This window comes from Perca flavescens, chromosome 19, assembly GCF_004354835.1.
Source record: "Perca flavescens isolate YP-PL-M2 chromosome 19, PFLA_1.0, whole genome shotgun sequence".
NCBI lineage: Eukaryota > Metazoa > Chordata > Actinopteri > Perciformes > Percidae > Perca > Perca flavescens.
Genome location: NC_041349.1, coordinates 19,410,255 through 19,429,477, shown reverse-complemented (window position 1 = coordinate 19,429,477; position 19,223 = coordinate 19,410,255). Strand labels below are relative to the sequence as shown.

At 38.6% G+C, this 19,223-nt stretch overlaps 1 long non-coding RNA gene across 1 annotated transcript; it reads right to left on the bottom strand.

Annotated features, from left to right (window-relative positions):
- Window positions 1-775: 775 nt before the first annotated feature.
- LOC114545929 (uncharacterized) lies at window positions 776-13,461 on the bottom strand. Its single transcript, XR_003690957.1, has 4 exons — window positions 13,368-13,461; window positions 10,340-10,510; window positions 8,577-8,669; window positions 776-862 (listed from the first exon to the last, which is right to left on the bottom strand). It is a non-coding gene; the product is annotated as an uncharacterized LOC114545929 (long non-coding RNA).
- Window positions 13,462-19,223: the final 5,762 nt, after the last annotated feature.

Genomic DNA, 19,223 nt, shown 5'->3' with positions numbered 1-19,223 from the left:
TTATAGGGTAAGTTAGTGTTACACTTCCATCCTCTGCCTGATGGTAAAGCAAGGGGACTTGTGAGAGACAGAAGAAGCAGCAGAAACTCCAAACTGGGTCAACATTTGATCCTACATTTCCCATTATGCAACATAATGGCATCTTTGTGTCCATCGTTTGGACGAGAGAAGTGAATGGGAGACAAAGCAAATATTCGTCTACCTGAAATGTACTGTAATGTGAGCATGCCTTAAACCGAGATGATCCTGATGACATCACTATGTTATCACCAGGGTTAGTTTCTCAATCTTAACAAAGCTCCTCCAGAGCAACACAAGACATACCGTTTTCCCCAGCCTTCGTAGTACTCAATGCCAACAGGTAACCTGACTATACTTGTGGAAAAACAGTGAAGCGCCCCTTTAATGGTTAGGAGTTTACTGCAAGAGCCACAGTATGAGTGCTACATGGGTTTTTTAATTGAATTTGTACAAACTGACATTCAGCGTGATCCCATCCATACTGTCTGTGATCCACAGTATTACAGTAGTCTGTCAACGTTTTGCTCTTAGGCTTTTCTCTTTCACATGTATTACTATACATGTCTGTATATTATTTCTACTATAACAGAGGGTCATTAAAAGTCTTGCCATCAGCTGGAAAGTACAGAGCCAAAAGCTGATTTCTTGGGTTATTTTGTCTACAGTGCTTTTAAAAACCAGGTGAGTGGTGACTTGATAGCATCGGTTGTTCTGAAATCAAACAACACTTCATAAATATCTGTGCTTACTTGCTTTCAGATCCCCTGCTGTCCAGAAGAGATGCAACTCAGAGAGAGGGATGCTTCCAGCCATGCATTATTCACCATTTAATTCCACAACCCTACAAAAGAGAAAACAGAAGAGTTTGTGTTTATTTTATTTATCTTTTAAATCCACAAATAGATAGCTGCAAATTGTACTCGTTAAAGATTTATGAGCAGGTATCAAATAGTGAACCTTTGCCAGTGTTGCCCATCACTATAGAGATGAACGAATGATAACATTAACCACCACCTTCTATCCACAAATGTATCTCAGTATTAAAAAGCAATAGTATGACATTTTGGAAAATATGCTTTTTTGCTTTCTTTCAGAGTGTTAGAGAAGATTGATACCACTCTCATGTCAGTACATCAAGTACAGAGCTGGAGCCAGGAGGCAATTAGCCTAGCTTAGCATAAAGCCAGGTGGAAACAGCTAGCCTAACCCTCCCTAAAATTCTTAAATACGCCATAACATGTAGTATCAGGTTTGTTTAATCATAACACAAACAGTGAAACTGACAATTTATATTTTTTATGAGGACTTGAGATGTGGACGCCGATTTCAGAAACAGGGTTACAAATAGAGATGTTCCGATACCGATACTGGTATCGGTATCGGCTCCAATACTGCCTAAAACGCAGGTATCGGTATCGGGAAGTACTGAAGTTTATGCACCGATCCGATACCACGTAATAAAGCCCTAAAGAAAATCTATGTTAAAGTAGTTTATGTATGTTCTTTTTCCGTTATAACTGACTGTCAAACTGGATAATAAAAGAAAGTTCTGTGGCATTCATTGTTTGAGTTTGTTCATGTTTTACAAAGAGTTTAACCTGAGCCAGACCAACAACAAAGATAGAAATAATATCACTTCCATACAGGGATAGTAGTATACAGTTGTTAAAACATTATAAAATATATGACACTCTGGTATCGGATCAGTACTCGGTATTGGCCGATACGCAAGTTCAGGTATCGGAATCGGTATCGGGAAGCAAAGAATGGTATAAGACCATCTCTAGTTACAAACAACTGGGTAACTCCTGGTAGTCCTTTGTTAAGATAGAGAGAGGCTAGCGGTTTCCCCCTGCTTCCAGTCTATATGCTAAGCTAAGATAATCACCTACTGGCTCTATACATACCTATACATACACAAGCTCAGACACAAGACTCGTACCACTCTTCTTGTCTCACTCTTAGAAAACTATTTCAATTTACCAAAATGTCTAATCAGTTACACAGTTAATATTAAAGCTACAGTGCGTAGTTTCTGTCGCCCCGATGAGGAATTCTAAGTAATGACAACAACACTGTTGTTGCATCCACATGATACAAACCTTTCATAATTGCGCCCCCACCCCTCCTCCAAACAGTTGCTAGTAGCCAAGGAGGACAAGGAGGATTAAAAAAACATGCACGGGAAAGTCGCCGGATGACACCACGTTCTGAACACAGCCATACTGAGAAATACAGAGTGTTTTGTGAAGCTGATAGTCTTAATTAGATTTGTATCAACTAATTTGGCAATGGCTAATGGCAAAAAAAAGTTACATACTAAAGCTTTAAATAAACAGCACATCTTGTATTATGGTAACCCTTTCAGTGATAAAAGACATCCTGTGTGTATTGTTCATAACTCTCAGGACATTTACCACTTTGACATGAGGAACAGGAACAAGCCAAATAAAATAAAGTAAATAAATAACCTAAATAGAAGCGGTCAGAGATGAGAGCTGGTCAAAGCCATATTTCAAACTCACTTGTGTTTAAACTCATTCAGACAGATTTTCAAACCCATCCCTATCCTGGAGACCAAAGCACTCTCCAAAAATGCTTTGAGATTTAGAGGGAAGTGGCTGAACAGATTGTTATGTCCATTAGGGAGCTGTAATAAAGTCATATTTCTTTTGCATTTTGCATGACTGGAGGGCCTTCCACTCTCGCCTGTCTGCTCCTCTCACATCAGCTTCCCTTAAGTGGAGCAGTTCTGGGCTGCAGGTTTTGCCTCGCTGCTGCCAGAGTGTGTCTGTGCCAGATAGCGTTGCATGATTACACTCAGCAGCGCACAATTTTGTAGACAGCATTATAGCAAGAGAATAAAATAGCTTAGGCCTCATTAAACGCCCACACATTTGGAAATTAGAAACCAGTTATTCATCATTGGGAAGCGAATAGGAATATCAAAATTAAGTGGTTTATTTACAAGCTGGGGAGATGGGCTGCTGAATGATAATGCTGTGTGATAACAACCAAGCGTGCATTTGCATGGTGCTTTTAAATAACTGCAAGCTGACAAATACACACAACAACCTACCCTATAGGTTTCCTTTCTTAATTGCACTCTGGTGCCAAATTCACAAGTATAGTTTTTTGGAGCAAAACTGCAAATGATTCTGATACTGATAAACAGTGAGAGTCAAGTGCACAAAAATTCATTGCGTTTCCTTTGAGCTGTAAAAACAATAAAGCTGTTCTGACAGATTTCTTTGCCAGGAGCCGATGCCGATGCAAACAGAACAATAATGTGTTCTGCTGTATATGTGAACGTGCTGTAAAAGAGCATGCTGTCATGTTAATGTTCATATTTTAAAGTTGTTTCCTGAATATGTGGCCCAAAGTTTGCATGGCTGCTCATGAATATTTGACCAGTTGCTAAATTAACAAAAAAAACCTTATTGTCAACAAATAAATGATAAGGCATGCAACCATCTTAATGTGCGTGTCTCGGTCTGCTGCTTGACCATGTCAATCTTTATTATGCAATAAATGAGTGAATTCTAAGATAAATTTAATCTTGCTTATAGCGTAATAGTTCTAGATTTCTGGTGATGAGAAATATCAGCTCCAGCAGCTGTGCTTTGCTCCTCAAAAAAAAAAAAAAAAGTCACTGACTTGTTAGCTGAGATTTGTTACTGAATGGATTTTATATGAAGAGAACACACAAGCACTATGTTGTGATGCATAAAATGCCAGCACACAAGTGTTGTTTAATAATCATGAAAAGGTTGATCTCTAAGCATAATGCATATAGCTAGTTGACCTAATGGTCACACAGCAAAGGCTTTCAAGAGATGGGATCCATATCTAGGCCTGTAACAATTATTACATAATTGTCTAATTGTCAATTATTATACATAATCGCGGTTTCTTTAATTAATGCTAACATTTGCTAAAGTCCTGAGGGGTATGACTGTTGTTTGTAATTGTTATTTTGTTTAGATATGCTAAATTGTAATTATATAATTAGTTACTGGTCGGACTGATTAGCTAAATTTATGCTAGCGGCAGCTGCCCGAAATCTTCCTGACAAACCCGCTGATTAAATAACCATCACCACCCTTCACTTTTCTTTTATGATGATGAAGAGGCGTGGTTTAGTTCATATGCGGTGCATTTTTGTTATAACATTATCTGAGTCATATAACCAAAAAAGTATCCTGGGACTCATTCAAAACTTTAATTTGCTGGAAAAAATAAATATTTTTTAATTGGACTGAAAGAGACATATACAGTATATTGTTAATCACAATTATTTCTGAGACACTTAATTGTACCGCAACATTTGGAATTGTTACAACTCTATCTATATCTCCTGGAAATCTCTGCAGCCAAAAAAGCTGCATTCAAGAGCAGCCAAGAGTATACAACTCTAAAACCAGGCTGGCAGTCTTTTTAAATGTGAACTGAAATCAGTCCAAAACAGCCCCATCAGTCACACACAAATCATATTTATTATCGGCTCAACAGTGATCTGTGTGTCCCCCCCCCGCCCCTTTAAGAAGCATTAGTATATTTCAGACCTAAATAATAATTTAAGAAAACAAAGAACAAACTTGCAGCTTTAATGTCTTCTGTGGACTTCTAAAAGTCGACACACTACAGTATTTCAGCAACACGTAACCAGGTAAAAATCGACCACTAAGACTGTGCAGTTTGTAGTCTAACCTTCATCTCTTTGATACAGACTCCTAAATGATAACAATGAATAGTGTTTGGAGTGTCAGGCCTGCATTACCCACTCTGTGATCCCAAATAGACTTGTTGAAGGATTAGATTACTGGCCTTTCTCAAGTGGGCATAGCTGCTGCTTTGCCTCTTCCTTGTGCCTCTCTGGGTTTGATTTGAGCCAAAAGAGCCACAGGATACAAAGACCAAGGCATTAGCATTCTCAGCAGTCACACAAAACAATTTCAGATCATGCTAGTTTGAAGTGACAGGGTGTTTAAACTACAGTACATGGGGGTGAGAAACAACCGCTGCATGCTAACTACAAACACATTATGCAAGGAACAGTGATGGGCTCCCGGCCTTTTCATCTGCACATTCTGTTTCTTACAGTATTTCCCAACACTATAGTGTTACATCTCCTGGGTATGGGCATGCTAATGCCTTTTAAGCACTAGGAGTTTATAATGTGGTTCTGTGCAATTTTGGAAACTGTGAGGAAATGGCAGAGGAGTCCAACAACTTATCTTTAGCTCATTGTCCAAGTCTTTGGTCTAACTCAGGCAAAGACCAAAGACAAGTAAAACTCCAGTGTTTAACTCAAACTGGTGTTTATCTTATGTTGTCTATACTAAAAATAGCAGATTGTGAAAACCAGCAGCTAGTTTTATTTTGAAAGTCTTTAAAAGAATTCTAAAAAGCTATAACTCTCCTGAAGACAACGTGCAGACATGACTGGATCAGGCACATTCATGCACCACAGCTATGCAGCTCTATGTCAGATTTTACCAAATTGTTTGGAAAGTGTTCATATTTGCTCAATCTGAAGCCACTTTCAAGCATTTTGTCAGATTTTCACAGCAGCTTTGCATTTGTTGAGAGTTAATTTGGGCTTCCCACGACAATTTTCGTTCCACTTTTCAAACTGCAACTATTCATTGAATGAATCCAGATTGCATTCTTCTATTGCATTCTTGCATTCTTTTAGTTTGTTTCACTAGCTTTACCATTTTATCTGCGACAAAACAATCCCAAATCAAGGTCTACTTACTATCTTTTTCCAGAGATTTTAAATATACAACACTGTCTTCATCAGTGTGATCAGTTTGCCATGGAGATGGATCTGTTGACATGCAAGAGCTCATCCAAAGCACTTTTACGACTTCTCTTCCACCTTGGAAGACTACTGTATGTAGTACAGTTGAAAGTCCTGGGTAAAGGCTACCATGTGGACCTGGAGTTGATTTTGTTTTGTCAAACTACTACCTCCTACTGTAGGTCAAGAATGAACTTCCATTCCATGTTTAGATTTAGCTCAGGTCAAAAGAAAAAAAAATACAGTGCAAAATTAAAGTATTTAGATTTTTTGGCAAGTATGTCATGGTAACATTTGTTATGCCTTTGATAACTTTTTTTCTGGAGTTTCTTGGCTTATATTAAAGTTGGATGAGTGAATTGCACACATTTAACACATTAAGCCCATAACAAAAAGAAAACTAATTTTAAAAAAAAAACTTAAATTTTTGTTAAAAATAATTTAAGCTTTTTTTTCCAAGCTTTTTCCATGAATTGTTGTGCGGAATACTGGTTGCCTTTCTATATAAAGCCATGCCCACTGCCACAGCCCTTTTAGTCCAACTGGAATGACTGGTATCTTATTTTCTTCCTTGCTCATAACCACCACTTCCACAAAATGTCAATTTGAGTAAAATCCAAGTGAAATCTATTCAGAACATTTTGAAACATCCTGTTTACAGACAGAGTGGGTTAAAACAGAGCCCCTGACTGACTCCAAATGGTGAGAGTAATTTGGTGTAATTGCACCACGGGTGAAACCTTTGAAGACCCAGTTTGCTTTGTGACTGAAACAATGATGATTAGAGCTTGTTCACTTGTCAAACTCAGACAGGAAAGCAACCACATTTAAAAAGCAGACCTTTCTATCCTGCAAAACTTAGTATCCCATAAGTAATGATACAATCATATTAGTTTTAAATGCACATTGCCAACAGCCATAATTATCTAAATGACTGACCAACTATATATATTTACATTTTAGCTGCAGGGAAAACTGATCAGTGACAAACAATATACAGCATGAGCTAACTTGAGGCTTGAAAGGCTACTGCTCAGACCACATGATATAAATTACCTTTAGAGAAACCTGGGCACCTATTAACACTGCTGTTTGATCTCAATGACACAAATTGATCCAAGGTGAAGAAATTGTGGCGTAATTATGATTGATGATGACAAAAAGGGGAACTGATTTGTGCCTTTAAATTCTCAGCGAGAACGTTGTCCCTTAGTTAAAAGTCCACAGTGGGGAGCTTTAGGAAGCTGTAATAAAATGTGAAGATTCAGCTGATGAGTAGTTAAACATATTATTTAGGTCACATTACTGTAGTATTTTTACAGTGAGAAGGTGGTTAACGCCTGGTTGGCAGTTTGCATTTTACAAAGCCTTTCTGTTGCTTGGGTCTTAGCTGTGTTAAACACTCTGTGCACACTACAGTCTGACCGATATACGCCAATAATATTTGATTCGTTGATTGATATGAGCTTTAGAAATACGGTCACAAAACAGGATGATTTACAACCACAACGATGCTATCTGCTCTGTTAGGCTGCACATGTACTCGAAATACGTTCCAAAATACGTTAAATACCTACGTTTGTTTCGTAACCGGACCGCCTATCAAACAAAGAACAGCAAAGCTCAGATTGCAACACACAAAGAGAGTGTGCTATTGCTATATTAATGTTCTGAATGCTAAGTACGACCCCTTTAAGCTAAATGCTAACATCCTCACAACGCTAACATGCTCACAACGCTAACATGCTGACGTTTAGCAGCTATAATGTTTATCAGGTATAATGTTTAGTGTGTTAGCATTCTACCATTAGCTAATTAGCCCCAATTACAAAATAGGCTGCTGTTTAGGCGGATGAAAAAAACATTTTGTCATTAACAAACAAAACATTTTACTAAAAACTATAAATCTCAACTTTATGGTGGCAGTAGAGGAAAAGTCAGAGGATCACTAAGGCCAATAAGCAACATTTCATGGTAATAAATCCAATAGTTGTTGAGATTTCATTTTGGAACAAATTAGTTACCCAAGCCACTTGTGTGGCTAAAAATAAACTCATTTTAAAAAATAAATTAAATTAACTCCACCACGTCTTAAGATATTGCAGTACAAAAATGCTTGTTACTTATGTCCAGATACACATGGCCAAGCCCCATAGCTAAGCAGTGTGAACGAGAGCACATTTCATAAAGGAGCCTGCCTGTTAACAGATGCATTGAACATCACACACACTTCTAGTAGCTCTGTGCTCACCCCTTGCATGTTTAAAATTCACACTATTTATGTTACAGCGTCAACTTTGTCTGTATCCTGCTATCCGACTGTCTCAGGAGGAATATAATGTAAGTAGCCAAATTCTGTGACATATTTACAAATGAAAAAAAAACATGTTTGAGACAAAAAAAAAAAAAAAAACATGATAGCATTTCATGCTTCCCCACAGAGACCTGAGCCTTCAACATTTTCCTCCAACAGCCTTAATCGAGCAGGAAGGATTTTTATGATGGCAGGGCATCTGTGACTCAGTGTCTAGAATAACTCTCTAAATAAAGAATAGAAGCAATCTGCTCTCGTTTCACTCAATGCACCTTTTCCTTCCGTTGCCAGGGGGATGACCGAATGCATTTCATATGCAAGCATCACGCTTCACTGCCTCCTAAGCACAGAACCGAATCATGTTCCACTTTAAAAAATGTTAATTTTGCATTTTTAATGACTGTCTGATGGCTTAGGTAAGTGAGTGCCGCTTACAAGGGAAGATGTGATGTTCTGGAAATCCTCCTCCACACACTTCCAATTCCTCGTTCTGGATAAAATGGTTAGAGGAGGACGGAGATGTGACTCCTGTTAAAAGAAAGAAAAGTGAATATTCATATTCCAAAAAGGATTTGATTTTTTTTTTTTTTACTGAATTATGTCGTTGTTGAACACTCTACACATCATGTGTTCACTTGCTGCAATGAAATCCAGTTTAGGAAAATCCTCAATTTCATGGCTGATTGGCCTGATGCCAGCATTATCTCTTGTTATTTTAAGGCAGATAATACAAGATTATGACTTAATGGGATCTGTGAATTCAGCTGGAAGACACCAAGGGGGCCTCTCTCAAAGACAGATCTGCAAAATGCAGTTCATGCTGGTCAAACTCTGAATTGCTGAGGTGAAATAGTTGACCAAAACCCTATATCCAAGGGGAATATTGGATGTTTAAATCATCTATGCACCACACATTAGGAGTTCACAGCTAGTGAAAATTACACAGCTTTTGAGCTTCAGGTCATATAAAATTTTTGTAAACACCTTCATGTAAATTCTGCACATCCCAAGGGCTAGCCAGCTTCCCAGTGTTGGGAAGAGGGGTTGCAACGTGTTTCAGATATGAGCTAAGCGGTTTATAGCGCAAATTCTGCTCTCTCTCTTTTTTTTTAAAAAAGGTAATTAGCTTGTGCTCAATGCTGTCATATCCAGAAGTGCAGCTGCCTTGCTAAAAACAGGGCAAGAAAACAAGAGGCCAAGCCTCCCCAGGGTCAGTGCCCACAACAGCCTGGATTATGGCACCAAAGGAATCCTGGGAAGCGTGTATTGATTTGGCCTGACACTTGCTGCCACATTTAGCTTAGCCGCTGCTGACTCGCAAAGGCTTTAAGCAGTTATCTGCCATATTCTCTACTATCTTTAAAGACCACTGAGAAATTACCTCATGCCAGAGAAGATTTATCATCACATAATTAGCTCGGAGCACCTAACAGCAGATCTCTTTTGACTGCTAATACAAGCTTAAAGTTCATGTGCAGATGACTATGCTTAATTAACTTGTTAGTATGAGCATGCTGTGACGAAACACTGGCCTTTATAAACTGCATTTGTTTTACAAATTGTCTGGTATTGGGCAGCGCTTTGATGTCGGATCTCTGCTGGATGCTACAGACAACACTGATGCATCAGTACAAATATATAAATCAGACCATGATCTTTCCTTAACGTTAACCAAGTGCTTCTTTCAGTGCCTATATATATCCATTAACAAGTGTAATAATACTGTAGTTGCTATGAGCTGATATTGTATTGCTAGATTAGATATTTTGGCAGAAAATAAATTAAATAGGTCAACAGTGAACATTTTACTGATGTGTTCAATATAAACATTTTGTGACTTGACAGACACATTAACATTTCCTCATTATGTTAATAGGAAACATAATACAGGCCGGATTACTTCAAAACATATTTGATTTTGCCAGTCAGTTGTATATAAATGTAATTTCTGGAGACAGGGTTGTTGATGGACACTACTGTTGCACAATGCAAGCCAATTCAAAACATTTAAAGTAATCTGAAGGATCTTGTGAAACGACGTATGAACTCGTATTAGAAATATTTAGTTTTCTCTGTTATATTTCATGGATAGTGGCCTTCTAAAGTCTTATCACGTCTGTTGGTGCACATATACATTTCCAAACTAATTACAGTATAGTTTTACATAAAAAAGAAAGCTCAACTCAAGGACCACTTACAAGTTTCTTTTGCTATTTCAGCGGCATCTCATGGTCTTCTTCAGAGTTTCAGATGTGGGTGGCACCCTCGGTCTTTGTCCTGCCATCCATTGGCTCCTGGTCCATAACTCTGGCCCCTTGCTGTTTCATGTTTTAAGTCTTTGGTGAAGACAACTGAGCAAACTCCACCTGCTAAAAAAAAAACAACCCATGAGATGCAGTTAAAAGCACTAAAGAAGATAGTAAGTGGACCTAAAAGGTTTAACTCTTTTTTTGTCAAAGAAAAATAAATGTCTTACTAACTGCAAAAAGACTACAACAATATTATATTGTATACATTTTATATGAGTATGTAGTATGTGATTGGGACACAGCTATAGAGATGTTCTTGATCCATCGCACAAAGCCCAACTGTTGATTGTGTCAGCTATTTTATGCTAGCATAGTTTTGTGCTAACGTTTCCAGTTAGTATTTATTCAATGCACATGTCATATGTCTGTGTACCCAAAAGGAGAGTTATTGTGTTTCTATTGCATGTGTTAACAGCAGCATCAGATGCATGCCTACCAGCATCTTCAAAACATGAAGCAAATAACTGGATTTACACTAATGAGGGCGATACAGATCGCATGTAATAGCATTTTGTTTTTGTAACAAAACAAGAAACAAATACCCAGTTATCCATCTAGTGTGCCATACAGTAGTACAGAAAATACAAATAGAAACTTGTCAGCTCAAGATTATGTGTTGCACAAGCAGCCATCTTTACAGTCTTGTAACACTGTGTTTGTAATGTTCAGTGAAATTTTGTCCAGTGTCATGAGCAAATTTGACTCCTCACACCGCCCAGTGTTCACATTTCTACTCAGCTGTAAACATCTCATCACCCAGTGTTGTTGCTGTGCATGATTCTGGGCAACTACTATGTGCAAAGAGCAACCCTTGGCAAATATTAGACTTGAATCATCCAACACTTTACCCTTTGGAGCCCCCATTGGCTTTAAGTGGCCAAACGCCATCTTATTTTATTCATGTTTTACCCTTTGGTCTGGCACTCTCTTGGAGTTTTCCTCTCTTCAACTGACAGCCAGATCTGATTTCTCTTTTATTGTAATGTTTTCCATTTAATTTAATTCTCAGAGTAGCAGTTGTAACATCATAAGGCATCTTCTTCTGCATCTCTCTCAGTCAGATACAAACGCAGTTGTGGGACCGCACTGGATGAAATGGGCAAAGACAGCTTCACAGTCGCCAGGGGTGTTATTCTAAGATCAGGCTGGAATCAGAAGTTTTGTCGGTTTCAGTTAACCATGGCGCTGCTAAATGGCTTAACTCAAGCATCCGTGCACCCAGAGAAGGCTCTGAGATATTGCTGCATGACAGCTAAAGTAGCTGGGTGCATCACGGACATGTACCCAGCCTAAAGAGCCCTCAGGCTCTCTCTTCTTCATGACTGACTTAAAAGCGTTTTATCCCTGGGACACAGTGATAATGTGCATTAAGATCAAGAACACTTATTTCAATTGTGCTTTATGTTTTATTCTGGCCTGCAATTTCAGCAGTGTCTAGACTGTGACTTGCTGAGAATAGCTCACATGGGGAAGATCCAATGACTTTAAGTATGCTAACATTAGTCTATCATTTTGTTGCCAAGAAGGATTTTGTTTTTTTTAAAACCGAGTTAAAAAGGCACAAACAAAGCCAAATTATTTCCCTATAAACATATGTCAATAGCATAAATATATATTATAGAGAGGAATTATTCCGGTCTCTTCAGAAATCTATACACTGTTTAATACCGGATAAAAACTGCAACAAAATAACAGTGATTTCTTGTGTGTCTGTGGTTTAAAGGATATAAGGCTGAAGTTATTCTATACTCCTCTTATTTTCAACAATCCCCTAAAAAAAGACCAAAACCAACAATGTGTTAACCTGTCGACACTTTCTGGCTTCCCAAACCTGTCTGTGGCGCTCATGCCCAAGCCCATTGGTCCTACTGAAGACATAACTCTTCAAAAAACGGGTCACAAGTGCAGATAAAAGGCTAAATAATGTGGGTTTTCTAGATTAACCAAACCATGGTGCATGTTTATTGTAATGAGGGAACATGTCACCCAGTGGGAAAGTGTAGCTCATCGATGTTTTTTTTGTTTTTTTTATAGTTTTGGAAAACAATGGAGCTCTGTGGCACAGATGAATAAGCAGGTAATGCTGTTAAGCAATGCTGTTGATCCTGAACGACCATTTGGGAGAGCTTCTATCACACACAGATGAAAAGATACTATTTGCATAAAGAAAAAGCATTGCAACATTGCTAAAACTATACAGCATAACTTCAATCATGATCCTGTGGAAACCACTAAAAGGCTGCCCCACCCCTCACACACTCCTGCCCTCAGACACTAACGAGGCTGACACAGGTCACATCAATTAAAGTCCATGAGGGTAAGGAGAAGGGGAGTAGTGCAAGGTTGTGTTAAACATACTGCACAGGCTTTCAGTATATGTTCAAAATGACAATGCAACGATTAGAAACAGTCTTTCTAACAACCAAGTTTGAGGCCCAAAGCCAGAAAGACACCAAATATGAAAGCAGTGTAATACAACACCGGATTATGTGCCAACTTTTTCCTACTCTCTGACACAATGAATTTAACATGTAGGAAACTCCATGTATTAATATTCATACATTCATGGAAAAGCTCCAGGTACTCATTTTTCACACACACACACACACACACACACACACACACACACACACACACACACACACACACACACACACACACACACACACACACACACACACACACACACACACACACACACACACACACACGTCTTGTGGCTACTTTATTCCATGCAGCTTTACACCAAACCAGACTTGAGTTATCTGTACCGACCAACTCTAGAAACAACTGACACACTCTGCATCCATACAGTCCCATGTGCTGCTAGCAGGCTAATCACCTAACCTAAACAGAACATGATAAAGGAATATGACCATGCTGTTCAAATTAGAACATAAAGACAACACACTCTTACCTGTGATGTAAATAGACAGTCCCAAAGTAAGACCTTTTTTTGTTAGAAATGAGTTGGAAGACCCCAAGACAGTAACACTTCCTGGAAAACTATTACTTCCTTGACACTATCATGCCCAGGTGGGCGTAAGCAGGAACTTCAACCAATCAAGCCATTTTACCCCTCTAACCTTACAGTTCAATGACACCCTGTTTTAACAGAAAATACAAAACATTACATGAAATTAAAATGGTCTTTTTTTGCTCTTTCACACAAGAATCTTCTGACAGGAATGTGGTTCATTCTAAACTATATTAAAGTTGTATTAGGTATTATACCCTCAAAAATAAAATGGCAATATCACATTGTTTAATATAATAACAATAAAAAATAAACATTTTATTTGTGTTTAGTATCATCCAAAGTGATTTCTGTGGCAGTTGTAGTCCTATTTTTTATTTTTATTCAGCAGTTAAAATTTTCAGTGGCTGTCAGAGTATATCTCTGTTGTGTGAACTTGGTGTGTTTCTATTCACTCTAGAAGAATTATACGAGACAAGATGTTGAATTCAGACCTTGCTATAAATCATTGCATGGGTTCAAATTAACCATAACTAATACATCATATTGTCTAGTATGAATACAAATCATGTGTAGACAGTTAAGCTAAAGAAAGGGAAGATATGTTTAGTACTGTAGATACAGTAAAATACACAGGGTCTGATGCAACCGATCTGTGTACTATTTGGGTAAACATGTGTTCTTACAGTATGTCATATTGGTAGCAAACCATTTTGGTCCAGACTGAAATATCTCAACAACTACTGGATGGATTGCCATGACATTCATTTATTTTATGTTCTCCTCAGGATTATTTATATTAACGTTGGTGACTGACTTTTCATTTCGCACTACAATCTTGTCAAAATTTAGAATTTGTCCAATTCTTTGGTTAATGACCATATACTCTCTCTATCATATACTCACTCAGATGTACTATAGTGCTGACTACAGCCGTGACGCTGGTGTTGTTTTTACCTTGTGTGTGTGTGTGTGTGTGTGTGTGTGTGTGTGTGTGTGTGTGTGTGTGTGTGTGTGTGTGTATATGTCATATGGCAAAATGTGGTCCTGGAGACACCTACAGTACTGTAGCAGGAACTACCACAGAGGCGGGTTTGAGTACTTTGTCAGGTGTGATATAAATGACAAAATATATAATCATACACACTTTACGCCCCTGGCCCCAATTTGGCATCAAGGCACGTGTGATCCCATCACAAGATGGCCTCTGGTTAGCAAATAACAGGCCAAACCAAGTTAGAGAATTTGGTAAATAATAGCTGCTAAACATCAGCATGTTAGCATTGTGAGCATGTTAGCATGCTGATGTTAGTATTTAGCTCAAATCACCACTGTGCCTATAAGTACAGCCTCACAGAGCAGCTAGCATGGCTGCAGACTTTTACTCTAGAAAGGCATCTCACGCGCAAATAAATGAGAGGTTTTCGACTTTAGTAAACATTTCTTCTCTAACATTCTAGGCTTTGACAAAGTTCACTTTTCAGAAACATGCTAAATCTTTGAAAATGAAAAAGGGTCTGTGCTGCCCCTATTCCACCAAGCAAAGGCCTATGACTTGACAAAGACTGAACAAGCAGATGCCATCTCCACACAGATCTCCCCTTTGATCCCTCAGCATAAGAGAGTATCCGAGCGTTGCAGGATGAAATCAAAACAAATGAACACAATCAAACTCAGGAGGAACATGTCAACAAACATGATTCTTCATCTGAGCCTGCAGGTCAAATTAAAGCCTGTGTGGCCTTGTTGTACGGTGACCTTTGTCCGTCACGCTGAAGGAGAAACCCCAAATATACCAACAGTACAACGCAACAAAGAAACTCTCCAATCCCCCACGTACCTCCCAAGTTCATAAACACCAGTAGTCAATCAACCCGGACTCAGCCTTTTTTTTTTTTCAAAAGGAAGTGACTTTCATAAACGAGCAGCTGTATTTTCTATTGTTATATTCTGTTGTGGTTCGGGATCCCAACACTATTAAAGTGGAATCACCTTAACCCAGTTGGACCAGCTTTTGTCATAGCTGAGGGGTTTTCTACAAGAACGATTGGTGGGGTTTTGTATACACTCACGCTCGACTGGTCGCATTATCTTTGCTTCACGTGTTCCCTCCCGAGTTTGTTCAGGGTCTGTAACAAAGAAAGTGGCTTATTATCACCCACCGGAGGAGTTGTCTGCACATGTACGATCCGGTAATTGCTACCGCTTAACAGGCAGACTAAATTGGACTTGACATTGAGCCGTTATTAGGAAATGAAATGCTGCTTTGCAATAATTGGAGTTTGGCAGTGCCCAGTGAATCTCCCATGTAAGGATCGTAAAAAAGAGAAGTCAGTTACATCCACAAAGATGCAGAAGTATTGTGTGATGTTTAAGAGCATAGAGATGTGCAATAAACCTGTGTGAAATATAACAATGACACCTAGTTGTACTTTTTCTTCTGGAAGAGGTGTCATTGTTACTCAAACCAGTCTGATTCTTGGTACTTCGTTTGTTACAGGCTCAACAAAAATAAATTGAATGACCTGCTGCTGTTTAAACATCAATGTGAACTATACGTGACAGCATTAGTACAATCCTGTCTTCATGGCAAGCACTTCTGGTCTTTTCTAAAGTATACACCTGTTGCAAGGAATCGACTCTCATGGCTGTTGTTAAGAAACAAACTAGAAGGTGCGACCATGACCTTACAGCAAAAGAAATCAGCATTCGTTCTACATGGAGATGAAGCAAACTAATGTTATGTCCTCAAACAGCAAATTAATGAGCATATACTTTTGCATCCTTACTTGGTTAGCAGGTTAGACAAAATACCCATTAAAAATAAATGATATTTCCTTCAGTGGTCCAGTTTGCACTTGACAACATGAAAAGCTCTTTTGTGGAACTCAAAAGTAGAGAGAACTGAAAGAAGAATACAATCTATATTTCCTACTGTTAGAAAGCCTGTAGCTGTTAACAAGGAATACAATTTGCTTTTGAAATCATGCGCTCTATCTTTAATCCTGCTCCCCACAGAGTCAGTTCTTCCAGAATCATCACATATAATAAAACACTGACTGGGGAACATTTTACTGCAACAATGACCAGTTTTACTTTTGATACTTTGCTGATAATACGTACATACTTTTACTTAAATAACGTTTTGAATATGTCTTCCAGTTTTGTTTACAAATATTGGAAAAAATGAAAACCTGACAGATTCATAAATGTAACACTTGTCAGCACACTTGTCGGCCAATGACTAAAATAAGGTAATGAGAGTATTAAAAATGAATGAAATTAAAGTAACCCCCTGCTGTGAAACAAGTACCCGGTGGCACTATATTTACATGGTGGACTGAGCGTTCATAAATAGTCATAGTTACAAACTGATCTTGAGTAGGTAGTACATAAGCGTATTAAAGCTCCTTTGAGAACAGCTTCACTGAACTGAAATGAGGCGTTACCTACCTACTAGCCAGCAGCATGATGCTAATACAACATGGCAGCTCAGGGCAACTCTATGCTACTTTCTCAGCCTCACCAAGTAATGGGTGACCCAGCACCCCACCTGACATGGGCGTCTCGAGGAACATGGTCCCAGAAAAGCAAATAGGGTCAATCCTACATATATGTTCACTAGAAAGCATGTGACAAATAAAACTAGTCATTCCTACAGAGAGGCACAGGCCTGTTTGACAGTGTTTGCTTTGGTTTAGACTTCAGTCCCATCAATCTGTACCTTCTGTGGGAGGGATTGTGGTGGCATTTACGTCAACTTTCAACATTCCTTAAAGAGGCTAATTTGTGGAGCTATGGAGCAGCCTTTCCTTAGCTAGCTAACTGACAGATACACTTACTGCTCCAGCATCTAAATTATGTACGTTTTCTCATTCAATCTCAGAATGTCACAAAAAAAGTCCACCCGTCAGATTCTTACAGAGTGTACAGATATCTTTAGACATGCACTTGATGTACAACTCGAAGGTCTTCTGGATGTCTTCGTGCCAGATGTATGTTCGCAGCATTACACACCTCATTATATATTAATTTGATTACTACCGTAAGTTCTTTTTTTTCTTCGCACCAAGGCAAATGGCAATAGCTTTTAAATCATAAGTAAACCCAGTTTGTTCCTCTCATGTAATATAATTAAATGTTATCTGGAAGCATTGAATCTATGTGCACACACTGGACAAATAAATGTTTTGGCTGATCCATTAAATAACAATGTGCAAAGAAAACAAATCAAGATATCAAATCAAGGAGAATTACAACAGTGTCCAATAAATGCTTCAACCAGCTAACCTTATTTTTAGCCTTTCTGGTTACTGCTCGGCTCACCTGTGGAGACTCTGTATTATGTCCTGTTGTTCTCAAGCGCTTTGTACAGACACTACTGAGAAAGACAATGCAAAACAATGGATCGAGAAACAGAAAAAAAACTATCTCTGCTGATACATGATAGATTCCTACATAGATACACTGTCAGTCGGTAGTTAGTTGGTAGTAAACTGCGAATGGAGTGGCTTTGTTGTCATGGAGATACAACCAGCTGTTATCACAGGTGTGAAATGCCATACTTTGGTCTCAATCACTATGACAACTGAACAACTCCGTCAGCAGATGGGGCCACAAGATGCAGCTAAAAGGAGTATGTTGTACCGTTATATTACTTCCATTAATCTACAAAGTATACTATTATGGAGATCATCCTCCCAGCCATGCACCGTAATGCCTGTACAGTATATAATGAGTTCCAGTATTTAAAACACACTGGTATGTCATGGAAAAAGACATTGTTGATGCCATCTTTTTTATTTATTTTTTGGGGCATTTTAGGCCTTTAATTCCACAGGACAGATGAAGACGTGAAAGAGAAGGGGAATGACATGCAGCAAAGGGCCGCAGGTCAGAGTCAAACCCGCGGCTGCTGCGTCAAGGAGTAATCCTCTACGTATGTGCGCCTGCTCTACCAACTCAGCTAACCCAGCAACATTGATGCCATCTTTAAAGTAAATTATACAGTATGTTACTGGGATAATGTACAGTATTTTCCAGTCTACTGTAGATGGAGGTCTCTCCTCTGCCTTTTGGATGAGCGGGTTTGATGCCAAATCATGTGTTTGTTTTGTAAATCCCCTGAGAAGCCTGTTTTTTTTTGTTTTTTTTCACTGACTTGTCATGGGTCAACTAGTTCACCAAGCAGACTTTTCTCTGTGATTCTGTAATAGTATTACTCGACCTTTATGCAGGGGCAATTTGCTTTTCCCATGCTTCTTTCATGACCTTACAGAAAAAGCTGTTTTGTTTATACGATTTGGGACTTCACTGGAACCCTGGGGCTGGTAATGCTCTTGCGCGCCTTACTCCATTTTGCTCTACTTTTCATTGTGGGGATTTTGTGTCCATTTGGCTTTATTAAGGTGAACTTGCGTTGTTGTTTTTTAGCTGCATGTGACAAATGTGGCTTAGGTCTTTATTTTTTTCTTATATTCTCAATTCTATTGAGCGGATCCTCTAGTTTGGCTGCAGCACAATACATTCACACCCTCTTTTTCATCCTCTTGGTCAGTTCTCTATTGCTGTTGCTTTTTCATGCTAATGCCTTGACTTGGTCACAAAATAGGCCCACTCTGCTCTGCAATCATAAATGATGGTTTATTTAGTTCCTTACTTTCTTCCTTACCTGTCATTATGTTATAGATTTTATGGTTTTAAGGCTTTAGAAGTATCATAGGAACATTTACAAGTTAGAACATGCTGTATGAGCTTTCCACCACGCAGATTAGCCCCACCATAAAGCTGACAGTT